Source organism: Notamacropus eugenii, chromosome 4 (assembly GCF_028372415.1).
Source record: "Notamacropus eugenii isolate mMacEug1 chromosome 4, mMacEug1.pri_v2, whole genome shotgun sequence".
NCBI lineage: Eukaryota > Metazoa > Chordata > Mammalia > Diprotodontia > Macropodidae > Notamacropus > Notamacropus eugenii.
This window is the reverse complement of record NC_092875.1, coordinates 285,472,381-285,485,107: the sequence shown is the minus strand read 5'-3', so window position 1 is coordinate 285,485,107 and position 12,727 is coordinate 285,472,381. Positions and strand designations below refer to the sequence as shown.

General features: G+C 42.1%; 1 protein-coding gene and 1 long non-coding RNA gene across 5 annotated transcripts in view; one reads left to right on the top strand and one right to left on the bottom strand.

The window, feature by feature from the left end:
* The window catches only part of MTFR1 (mitochondrial fission regulator 1), a 52,626-nt gene extending 45,876 nt beyond the window's left edge, over positions 1–6,750 (bottom strand). For 2 of the 4 annotated variants that reach the window (XM_072604694.1, XM_072604692.1), the window contains exon 1: positions 6,661–6,750. The gene's annotated coding sequence lies outside the window, so the exon portion shown is untranslated. The remainder of the gene's footprint in view (positions 1–6,660) is intronic. The other 2 variants (XM_072604693.1, XM_072604695.1) reach the window with 2 other exon arrangements.
* LOC140501290 (uncharacterized) lies at positions 5,599–8,476 on the top strand. The gene is made up of 2 exons (XR_011966125.1): positions 5,599–5,746; positions 8,165–8,476. It is a non-coding gene; the product is annotated as an uncharacterized lncRNA (long non-coding RNA).
* Positions 8,477–12,727: the final 4,251 nt, after the last annotated feature.

The following is a 12,727-nucleotide window of genomic DNA, read 5'->3' as shown; positions in this document are numbered from 1 at the left end:
ATTGTTGGTGAAGCTGTGAACTGGTTCAACCAATCTGGAGAACAATTTGGAAGTATTCTCAAAGGATTATTAAAACCATGTATATCCTTTGATCTGGCAATATCCCTACTAAATCAGTATCCTAGAGATCAAAGCAAAAAAGAAAAGGACTTATATATATATATATATATATATATATATATATATATAAATATTTATAGCAATTCTTTTTTTGTGGTGGCAAAATAATTGGAAACTGAAGGGAAGCCCATTGACTGGGGAATGGCTGAACAAGTTGTAATATATGACTGTGATGGAATACTACTGTGTGCTAAAGAAATGATGAGGGGGATAGTTTCAGAAAAACCTGGGAAGACTTATATGAGCAGAACTAGGAGATCATTGTACAGTACATTAACAGCAATATTAAACGATGATCAACTATGAAAGACTTAGCTACTCTGATCAAGACAATAATTCACAACAATTCTGAAGGACTCATGATGAAAAATACTCTGCAGAGAGAGAACTTTTGAACTCTGAGTACAAATTGTAGTATAATTTTTTCACTTACTTTTCTCAACATGGCTAATATGGAAGTATGTTTTGCATGATTTTGCACGTGTAACTGATATATTTCTTACCTCTTCAATGGGCAGGGGAAGGACCAAAGGCATAAAATTTGAACTCAAAATGAAAATAATGTATAAATAATAAAAAATTTTAGAAAATTTTTTAAAATGGAGGACTACCTCTCTGTACCCTCTCAGAGTAGTAGTGCAAGATTTCATAACATAAATGTGAAGGTCTATTTTTGAGGTAGTCTAGATGTTCTCTAAAATCCCTTCCAAGTCCTGAGCCTGGGGAAGACATTAAGTAACATTGCACACTGGACCCCTTTCCTCTGGTTAAAAGTCTACCTAGTACAATGTTACAAGCTATGTGTCTGTACAGGCAATGTGTCAAAGTGAAAACAGAAACTAATCAAAGTGCTTTCCCATAAATCTCATTTGATAGACACTAATGAAACAGTGCAAACCTACAATAGTGCTCCTACCTTTATCTAGACCCCAAACATGACAATTTTGGTGAATGTTATTATTTTTAGAAGAAGTGAGACAGGTTTTCCCACTCATTACGATGTGTCTGGGAAATAGCACAGAATGATATTGATGGTGGCCTTGGAGTTAGGAACACTTGGGTTCAAAACTCAGGGTTTACAGTACACTTCAGCAATTACTAGCTGTGTAAACATGGGGAAGTCAAAGTTAAATCTCACTGAATCTGTTACAACTCTCTAAGGTGGTAACTAGGGTGGAAGGTAGAAGGAGTTGACAGAATTTGTCCTTAAAAGTTTTTTTTCAATGTCACACAGCTAGATGAAAACTTAAAAACTATCATTTTGATATTTTTTTGAATAAGTACTTTAGTCCATGCAGCTCCCCAAATAATCTTGGGTATGAAGGGTGGCTATAAAGCTGGAAGAAGATAGGAAAAACTTGGAGAAAAATGTCGAGAACATATATGCTATCTCCCCAATCAAAAAACTCATTTTACTTAGTATGTAGTAAGTGCTTAATAAATGTTTAAATCAATTTATGGTGGGCATGAGCAGGCTACAACATGTGAATTTTGAAGAATGGAATTGAAAAGTGTCATTTGGAAAATGTGTGACAGAAATAGATGGGGTGGTCAAGTTTCAAGAGTGGGGAATGCCAAGTGGACAACCTAAGTGCTCTACTGGTGTTCTTAAGGTTTTTGGAGACACTGAGGAAGGGCTCCAGCATGTAGGGCTGATTCTTTATGGAACACTCATGGGAGGATAGGATAGAGTTGCACAAGATGGACCTGAAGGTATGAATGAGTTTTGATCCGCATTGTTGGAGAAAACATTTGAGTATTTGTGAGTTCTTTTTCCTAAAGAGCTCAAGGAAATGAACCTTTCTAGAAAGTACAAAATGCTGTAACAAAGGAAATGAACCTTTCTAGAAAGTACAAAATGCTGTAACAAACAGTGGCAGCAAAGCAATCAATCCTCACAACAGTTTAATTGAAATTAATTACAATCAAAATGAAGCAACAGCAAAATCATTTAATTATATAACTTCAATACATGGTAAAGACGTTCAGGGTCTATGCCAAGAAGTGGTTATTTGATTTTTCTTCGGGACATTTATGATAGGACAGTTATATACCCTACTTTATAGAGTGGAGAAAAATACAAGTTAACTATCTTTCAATCCAATATTCTCTTCACAAAGTCACCTGGTCTTAAGAGCCTAGGAGTAATTGTGCTGCCCAACATATTTCCAAGACAATAAATTACAAAATTAAAGAAAGAAATGCAAGCTTTTATGCAGTATTATGGCACCTTACAATCAACCTTTGGATGAATTTTAATTGGCTATCATTTAAAATCACAGAACCACAAATTTAAGAAAGAGCTTAAAGAGATGACGAACTGAGTCTAATCCTCTCTGTACCCTTGTAAAAACCAGTCCTCCCTCTGTGCTACATCTTTCCACAAACCGAAACTAGTTAGAAAGCTTAATGAAAATCTGAGGAGAGACAATACATAGGCTATGGGCCGGAGAAAAGAAATTATTTTCTGGATGATGTTGCTCCCCACGACTTCCTTCAGGGGTCAGTCACTCTCAAAGTTATTTTCTCTCTCACTGTATTCTCTCAGAAAGCTTAGAAGCTTACTAATGCACAACCCAGGAATTCTTTCACTTCTAGATGTTAAGATTAAATTAATTTTAATAATTGAAATCCTATGGATTTCTTTTTAGGGCATTTTTTTCTCTTATGCAAGGTCCATTAAAATTTCAAACTAATAGGAATTGTTCGCAAAGATCACAAAATAACTATTTCAAATGCCTGGGTACTCAAATATTTTTGGGTTGTGTGTGTCTGGCCCATGCCACTAAGGAAATGATAATCAACTATGAAGCAGATTTTGAGCTATGTAGAAGTTGTTTTTTTTTCCTGGCAATAACTGATCATCACAAAAAAAAATTAAAACGTGTACTACATAACTAGTTTTACTACGTAACTAATTTTGTGTATTTTTAAGAAATATATTTTAAAAATACATTATAGAAATATAAAGTTTTTGTAGTAAATCCATATGTAATTGGAATTGATTTTCAACAACGTGTATGTTGATTAAAAAAGGACTTAAAAAATAAAATAATCAAGAGCCAGGAGACCTGGGTTCCAGTTTTATTTTGGCATTAAGTTGCTATATGATTTTGGGAGACAAACTGAGTTCCACTGGGCTTCAGTTTTCTCATTTGTAAAAAGAGGGGATTGGACTAGACAAAGCTAAAATTCCATTTGAATTCTAAATTCTATGATCTTAAGAATAACATAGATGTTGAAGTGACTACTATATAAAGATTAACTTTATCAACAACTTCAGTGATTCTGGACAGATCTCTAGAGCAGGAGATTCTGAAAACAAGGCAAGGTGCATTCTACTTAGGATATTATTCGGCTCACTCCACAATAGCTCAGAGAAAAATTGTCTGGGGTGGGTGGCTATATCTTTGGATACTAACTCAAAAAGCTTAAGAGTTTAAAAAAAAAAAAGTTTAAAAGCCTTAAATTTCCCCAACTGCAAAAGTTTCAAAGGGCAATGGAAAAAAGTGATAACTCTCTGAAGCTCACCACTCACCAAGTGAACAGAGCTAAATGTGGCAATAATATGAACGATTTTTTTCAATGTGAGGCACTCACCCAAAACACTCAGTCAGTCAATCAATAAACAAAGCCCCCAATTACCTATAAAGTCCAAATTCAGGCTGGCAAACAATCAAATTCCACCCTATTTCCCAGCTTAATTATACTACTACTCCCTAATATAAATTTTCTTAATCTGAAATGTTCTACTTATTGTCTCCAGAACTTCTCTATCCCCTTAATGATACCTGGTATTTGAATAACATTTCATTTTATAAAGTGTTTCTGAATACAGTATTTCATTCCATTTTTATAACTCTACAATGTAAGAGGGGATATACCCCCATCTTACCTATGAGAAAACTAAAATTGAGAGCTCAAATGGCTAGGTTCAATGTCACACAGATAGTTCCTGGCCAGCCCAAGCTAGCGCCCAGGTACCCTGCTTCAAAGGGCAGTATTTTTTCTTTCTTTCTCCTCAACAAGCCATAATAAAGAAATGAAATATATTTTTAAAACATTTGCCATAGTTATTACATGGCTTGGGTCTTCATTTCAAAGTTACATGAATTTAACATTTTAGGTTGAAGCCATTTTTTGGTGGCTTTCAAAACAGCACATGCTAATGGCAACCCCTAACTAAATTAAGTTGCTTTTTACTTCCATGATTCTTTCTTCTGTGGCTCAAGCCCTTAACAGGATCTCACCTGTTTTACTTAAACCAACTATTGTTGTTTCGTTATAGTGTGGTCGGTACTTCAGAGCAATAGTATATTATATTTTGTAGTGCTTTAAAGTTTTTAAAACAATTTCCTCACAAGAGCTTTACGAAGCAAGGAAAAAGCACTACTTCCACTTTAGAGATGAGGAAATTCAAGGGTACATAATTTATAAGACATACATACTCATTTGATTAAATTTCAGACCTAATTATAAGTCCAGTGGTCTTTCTACACCACATAGAAGAATGACATTTCCTATTTCTGCTTGCTGAGATTATGGAGCCACCCTGGGATTAGGGACAGAATATTAAATTCCGAAAATAGAAAGTGGGTCACTTTGCTAAGAAGCAGGGCATAAAGAGGATAATATGAAATAAGACCCAAGTGTGGATAACTGATTATCCTCCATTAAAATCTAACTCTGATGTGTCACAGTGATGAGGTAAAGACTCTGGATTACACCCTACCAACACGGAAAAGATACTGAAAGTCTCAGTATTGGATTCCCAGTAATTCTTATGAGGATCAGCCTAGCTAAGTGCTGCCTAAAGTTTCCAGAGGGATAGTCATCAGGTAATTTTTTTTTTCAGTTATGGAAAACGCATGAAAACAAGTATTGTACTGTGGAAATGATTTGGAGTCTCTCTGCTTTGTGTCTGCTACCTACTACTTGTCTGTCCTGTTATCTCACATATAAAATGTCAGGGTAAACTCACCCCTAAGGGATTTTTCCTGCTCAATATCTATGCAGGAAACAACTATGTCCTTGTTTTAAAAGCATTTTTTTGGTGATAACTGTATTTCAACATAACTGGTTTAATTTGTAATCCCACTTGTTTTGTGCATTTAAGACTCTTATTCTGAAAAGGGGTCCAAGACACAACAAAGATACTAGGATATACAGTACATCTTGCCTTGATGGAAGAGAGAGGAAGGAAAATCATAAGCATTTAATAAGTGCTTACTGCGTGTCAGAGACTTTACAAACATTATCTCACTAGGTCCTCCCAAACAATTCTGCCAAGTAGGGGTTATTTATGAGCCCCATTTTACAGATGAAGAAGTTAAACTCAGAAGCACCTAGGAGGCTCGAAGTCAGGAATATCTGAATTCAAATCCAGCCGGAGACACTCATCTGCGTCACTGACCCTCTCTGCCATGGTTCCCTCAACAGGAGATCACAATAGCCAAATGCCTCAAAGGGTCATCAACAAGATACAATGAGGTGTCTGTGGGTCTTGGACATCGAACTTAATCAGTGTTTGCTCTCCTCCCTTCCACTCCCCTTGTCCCGACTCCAGACCCAGCTGCAGACCAGGGCCACCTAGCCACTGATTGTGTCCTTACCAACGAACTCACAGGTATTTTTTAAGTAGGACATATTACACTGTTAAAAATGTATTCTGACAAGATCTTTTGAGGTCCAAATGCTCTCCCTCTCTCCTGCCCTTCTCCCATCCATCGAGAAGGCAAGCAATATCCATTATACAAGAAGCCCAGATATCCCATCACAGTGGAAACACCCCCCAAAAAGATCATTTTCCCCCTCCTGGCTTCCTTCCAATCCCAGATCAAATCAGACCTTCTCCTTAATCCCCCCAACCCCAGAGCTCCCGCTGGCCGATCACCTCCAGACTATCCTACCCCACCCTGAGCATGCTGGTAAACAGTGCAGCCCCCGCCATCAGGCGGAGGGCTCCCCGACGGCACGCAGCAGCCACGCAACAAATGCTGCCGGACCGTCGGAACCCTCAAGTGCGAGGCCACCCCCACCCCCTGGGGTTAGAAACACCAAGTGCCAACCAGTGGAGGGGCGGGCGCTGCTGTCCCGGCGCGCCCTCGCCGCCTCCCCCGGGCTGGCAGCGGATCCTCAGGGATCCGCCGTGGACTGAAAGCTCGACCCCGGCGGGAGCCCATCCCCTCCGCGGGGTGCCAGGGAGCGCGCGGGGGTGACCCGAGTCACCCTAGAGCGACGTGTCGTTGTGGGCGTGTGCGGGAAGCCGAAGGCGTGCCCGCGTTCCCCCGTCTGCCCCGCTCGGCCCCCGCTGGCCCCGCTGGTCCCCGGCCCGGCTCGGCCGGCTCCCTCTCCTCCCGCCCCCCGGGCCCGGCGAGTCGATTCCTGCGGCTCCGCTCCCCCGGCCACCCCCTCCCACTGCTCCTACCACCCCGCCCGGAAGTGCCAGAACCCAGAAGCCACCCCCTCCACACCCGGGCAAACGGCCCTCCGGGATCTCCCCGCTCCTCTCCGGACCCCCAGCCCCCTCCTCCAACTCACCAGACCCGCCGCCACAGCCAGAGTCTCCTTCACCGGCTTCGGACTGGGGCTGGGAGGTCCCAGGGGCGTCATCGGCAGGCAGCCAATCCCCTCCCGACGCCGGTTGTCCCCCTGGCCTCCGCCGGCCAATCGTCTGCCTTCCGTTAGCGTAGGGGGGCGGGTCCAGAATCCCGCGCGGCTCCTAGGGTGGAGAGGGCGACCCCGGACGGGGTCATGCGGGCACCTGGTTGGGTCCCGAGCTGGGAGTGGATGCGCTGCTGGCTCTGCGCATGTGTGTGGGGTGTGGGAGCCGGCCCGGAGGCGGCGTGGGGCTGGGAATGTGGCACGGCGTCCCCGCTCTTGCTGTTTTCTTGCGTGGGCCGGCTCTCTTTGTGTGGCCTTTTGTTTCTTTGTGTGGTCTAGGACGCTTCGTACTCCGAGGGTGCCATGCCGAGAAAGGCAGGCTTGCCCTCGCCCCATCCCGCGTGGGGGCAGAAGCCTTCCCGGCCGACTTGCGCACCTCATGTGCGGCACCCTCAGCTCGGCCCCCGGATAATCGGGCAGACGTGTGTGCGCAGCCAGCACGGTGAATGGGTCGTGCTGTCCGCGGGGCTGTGTCTGAGCCCGGCAGCCTGCCTCTCTGGGCTCCTGCTGTGTATTTCCGTATCCTTTGGAGAATTTCCCTTCTGGTGGGATTCCTCGTCTTCTCCCCCACGGGGTGACCGCCGACACTGCCGGCAGCCTTGTACCCAGACCCCCCACGCTGATTAGAGGGGAAATGGATAGGGATGCCCTATTCCAGGAAAAGGGGTGCCAGGTGCTGTGGAGGGTAAAAAAGACAGCCTGGTGAAGGAGGGGAAGCCTCACTGGGAGCTCAGCCTGCCTTCACTAAGTCTCATCGGTCGGAAGGAGAAAGCTTGCAGGACCAGTTTCATAACTGGTTGCTGTCAACACATACTTAGGCCACCGGGAATTACCTTTTGTGACAGAAATTCAATATCTTTCTGCTCTTTACTCTTTCTTTCCAAAGGTGCACCAGATACATTGAGACTCTAATGACAGCAGAGGCCAAATTACAATTAACATGAGGTTCTGTGAGTGCTCCATAAATGTTAAACTGTCTTTTGAGTAGGATTTCAAGTTGGCATAGGTCAAACGGAAGTATTTTACTTGAAGAAATTTGTGTAGCAAAAGTAATTTTCTAGAAGTAGTTTAGACCTTTATGGTTAAGCACACAAGTACCCATTTGGGCCACGTATAATTGGCCTTTCTACAGTTTTCTACAACTAGTGATTTACCTTGAACACTTCAGAGATCTTATTTGGCTGGAATCATCAGTACAAATGAAGCACCTGATTTTGTGGTGCTCCTTACCTTGGGGAGGGAGTCATCTGGGGTTTTCTTTGTACATTTACTGCCACTCCCCCTTGTGGTCTGAAGGAGAAGAAACCATTCAACACAATCCAGCAAGCTAAATACAGGTAAAACTCAACAAAGCTGAACAATTGCCTTCTATTGCTTTCAGTTCGTACAACTTGACTTCACCTAGATCCTGTTAATTTCCTGAAAAGACATGAGAAATCCTGGAGAAAATAGGTACCTGCGGAACAAAGACTGGGCAAGAACTGATGCTGGAAATTTCATTTCACTTAATAATAATAAGGGTGTGGATTCCAAAGTACTTCAGCCCCTGGCTTAAAGACACCACCCACCCAGCAACTCCATATTAGTTCCTGGGGCTGTCTAAAAAGACTATTGTGTATGGAGTGAGGAAGATCCAGCCATATATGAAGAGCAAATGGAAAATAATACAATACAAAACATTTTTCGACCTCTCCTCTTTGGGCCATTCCTCTCTCTTTCCTGGGTTTCCAGTCTTGGTGGCTTAAGAGTTGCTGGTTTAGCAAGGGACTAAAGTACATTTCTAATTCCATGTTCTAGTATACTATGGGAAGTGGGAGATACAATGGAATGGTTCTTAGAAACTTTTTCAAATTATATCTATTTCTTTTCAAATTAGTTTGAATTGTCAAAGACTGAATATAGAACAATTTCAGTACAATCTTAGGGAAGGAAACATTAGCTTACAACCATATTTAAGGAATAATTTGCTATTCCATATCTTTAGTTGAAAAAGTAGAAGGGTCAAAGGAAAAGAGGTAAAGGTTGGAGGAAAGATAACAATGTTTGCAGTCAGGCCAGACCTGTCTTTGAATACTGTTTCAGGCCTTGTGTGATTAAGTGAAAATCCCTTAATTCAAGAAGTATTGAAACAGTCAACATTTATTAAGCCCTACCACGTGCCTGGCACTATATACAAAACAAGGCAAAAGACAGTCATTGCTCTGAAGGAGTTTATAGTTTAACGGGGGAGACAACATGTACACAAATATATACAAAACAAGCTATAAACAAGATAAATAGGAAATAATTAACAGACGGAAGGCACGGGAATTAAGAGGAATTGGGGAAGGTTTTCTGTAGAAGGTAGAATTTTAGTTGGGACTCAGAGGAAGCCAAACAGGACTGAAAGAGCTTCCCAGGCATAAGGGACAGCCAGAGAACATGCCCAGAGCTGAGGGATAGAATGTTTCGTTTGTGGAAGAGCCAGGAGGTCAGTATCCCTGGACTGAAGAATGAGTAAGTTTAGTGTATGAAGACTGGAAGGATAGGTAGGCTCTAGGTTTTGAAGGGTTTTGAATGTCAAACACAGCATTTTGTATTTGCTTCTGCAGGCAATAAGAAACCACTGGAATTTATTGAGCAGGGCATGACATGACTAGACCTGTACTTTAGGAAAATCACGTTAGTGACTGAATCAAGGATGGATTCACCAGCAGGCTATTTCAACAATGTACAAAAATGTATGCTTGCCAAAAAGACTATTTTATGGAGAACTAACATGGGGCAGGTGATCACGTAGTGGTCAAAAGAAGCAAGACAAGAACACTCTCAAGGTCTCGAACTTTGGGTTTGCTTTTGCAACATAGGAGACACAGGCACAGGACCGCTCAGCATGGCGTGTCCACATCAGAGAAGGTGCTTGCTCTGTGAGCAAAGCAGAATTGAAACAGCACAAAGGAAATGTAGGACGTGCAAATTTAGAGTATTCACTCCAAATGTTCACACGGACTATCTGTGCCCAATCTGTGGTAGAGCATTCTGAGCTCGTATAGGTCTGATCAGCCACAGTAGGACGTGTTGAAACTTCACTTTATCACAGTGATGTCATTATGGTCCTCTTCGAGAACAAAGGACAACAACCAACCAACCAACAATGAGGGCCTGTACTAGAGCGGTGGGCAGTGTCAGAGGAGAGAATGGGGAGTATATGAGATAAACTGTTGTAAAGGTGAAATCAACAGGCCTTAGCAACAGCTGGGAATGAGAGATAGTGAGGAATCCAGGATAACTCTGGGTTGTCAATTTGAAGGAAAGCGGGATGTTGTTGCTCTGTGTAGAATTAGGGAAGCTAGAAGTAGGGGGAGGGAGGGAGTTTGGGGAAGAGATAATAAGTTCTGGTTTTGGACATACTGAGTTCAAGAAATCTCCTGGACATTCATTTTGAGATATCTGAAAGGCAATTGGAAATGTGAGATTGGAGTACAACACAGAGATTGGGGCGATGTGAGAATCTTAAGTATAGAGATGGTGATTAAGTCCACAGGATTTGATGAAATTACCAAGTGAAGTTGTATAGAGGGAGAAGACAAGGAGGCCTAGCACAGAACCCCAAGGGACACATAGTTAAAGGCCTTGATCTAGACAGTGAGGTAGTCACATGGTGTAAGAGCAAGCACCCTAATACATTCAGGATGGCCTGCTATTACAGGGTCTTTGATCTGCTTTTCTAAAAGGAAAGGCAACTTTTGTGGGGTCAGAAATCACTTTAATCAAGCACACATATCATTCAGGGGAAAAAGTCAGCACCCTGAACTTCAGAGAAAATACCAAGAAATAATAATCAACAGACAGGACTTCCAGCTGTCTGACTATAAGCAAAATATACATCACAGATCAACAGACAGATAATTGTCTGACCATACATACATAGTTACCAGAGAGAAGCACCACCATCTGGGTTTTCAAAAGGGGAGGGAGGTTCCTTAGCGGCTACCCAGAATCTCCTCTGGCCAAATAGACACTTCCAACGAGTAAACCCTCAAGTAAAACCTCATCTCAGAGTATACATTTTTCAGAGCCAGAGGAAATCACAACCCTGGAGAACCAGGGCATTAGAAATTAACAAAAGATGTAGGCCGCCTCTAATCAAGCTTTCCTTAATGCCCATTAATGAATGGGTGGGGAAGATCTTTAACTCTCTGATTAGCATTACACCTGGGTAGGAGGAAAAGCAGGAGAGAATGGTGTCCTGAAAACCTCAAGAGAAGAGTGTATCAAGGAAAAGAGTGATCAACCATATCAAGGGCTGCAGCAAGATCAAGGAGAATTAGAATTGAGAAAATATCATTGAACTTGGCAACTAAGATCATTGGTAACTTTGGAGAGAGCAGTTTGGTGGAATGATGAGTTCAGAAGGCAGATTATAAGAGGTTAAGAACAGAATGAGAGGAAAGTAGAAGGCACTTATAGACACAAGGAGTTAAGCTACAAAGGGCAGAAGAGATGTAGGACAGTAGTTGCTATGGATGGTAGGATCATATGAGAGTTTTTTGAGGATGGGGAGACATTGACATGCTTGTAGGCAGTATAGACAGGAAGAGATTGAAAATATGTGATAGAGTGGGGATGACAGAGGGGGAAATTGGTTGGAGGAGAGGTGATGGAATGGGATTGCTTGACCAGATAGGTTATCGTTGGTAAGGGATAACGCCACTTCATCATGTGAGATAGGAATGAAGGAGGAATTAGTGGCAGATGGTATTAGAAGAAGAGGAAGAGGGGGAAAAAGGAAACTCATGGTGCATGGCTTCATTTTTTTTTTTCTGTAAAATAGTAGGCAAGGTTCTCAGCTGAGAATTGAGGGGAGGGAGCCATGGGAGACTTGAAGAGGTCTGAAAAAATTTGAAAGTGCAGCTGTGTAGAGTGAGATAGTGAGTTGATGAAGAAGGTACATAGGATTGCCTAGCAATAGTGAGAGCCCAGCTGAGATTATGTGACATAAATCTGTGGTGGACCCAATTAGAATGGTTGGATGATTTTCTCCACCTTCATTCAGCAGTTTAGCAGGCAGCACATTTGTAGGAAAGAAGGTGACAGTTGGTGGGAGTGATCCAAGGCTGAGGCTTGGTCCAGTGTAATTTGATATATAAGGGAGATAGTGAGCCAAAATAGGAGAGCAGTGTAAAGCTGAATTGAGGGTAAGCCGCAGGCTCCTTACTATAAAATGGAGATAAAATATAGAAAGCATTTTACAGCGTTCATGTGTTATTTACAATTGAACCTTTCCATAGGTGAAATATACAATAAACAATCCATTTTAATACTAAACATTCGGAATGAATAGGAAAGTTTTGCATAGGGGAATTGCTGCTCATATTGAGAAAATTTCATTGTTCAAAATTTTATTCTTAATAAGAAAAGGATAGGAAAAAAAATTGAGAGAAAAATATTCTCCAAAGGGAGTTGTACTCATGCTTGAATTGACCAAGGACGCTTGATAGAGGATGGTGTAAATCTGGGCTACACTCAGTAATAGTTTCTTTAAAAAAAAAACGTAACAACCCCTTGTTGGTGACGATTATTAAGATATTTAGGTTCTGGTAGGTATTATCGTACTTTTTCTAATACAGTTAGCAAAGGCTGAACAAATTGCTTCCTGGGAAATATAGTTTTCCAAAACCCCAGTCGCTTCCAATGGGAGTACTACAAATGCTCTCATGCCTTCGAGACGCACTGAATTCTGGGCATTGTAGTTCTATAGCTGAAGTCAGCCCTTTCTAAGAATCAAATTCCACGAGATTCCTCCTATAGGCAGAGCCCAGAGGGATGGTGAAGCGCGAGGTCCATTCTAGCGTTTCTGGTTTCTCATTGGCTCTATCTCCATATGGCCACGACTCTTTCTCCGCCGCAGCCAACGACCATCGTAGCCTAAGAAGAACTCCGGGCATTGGTGGAAATTGATCTC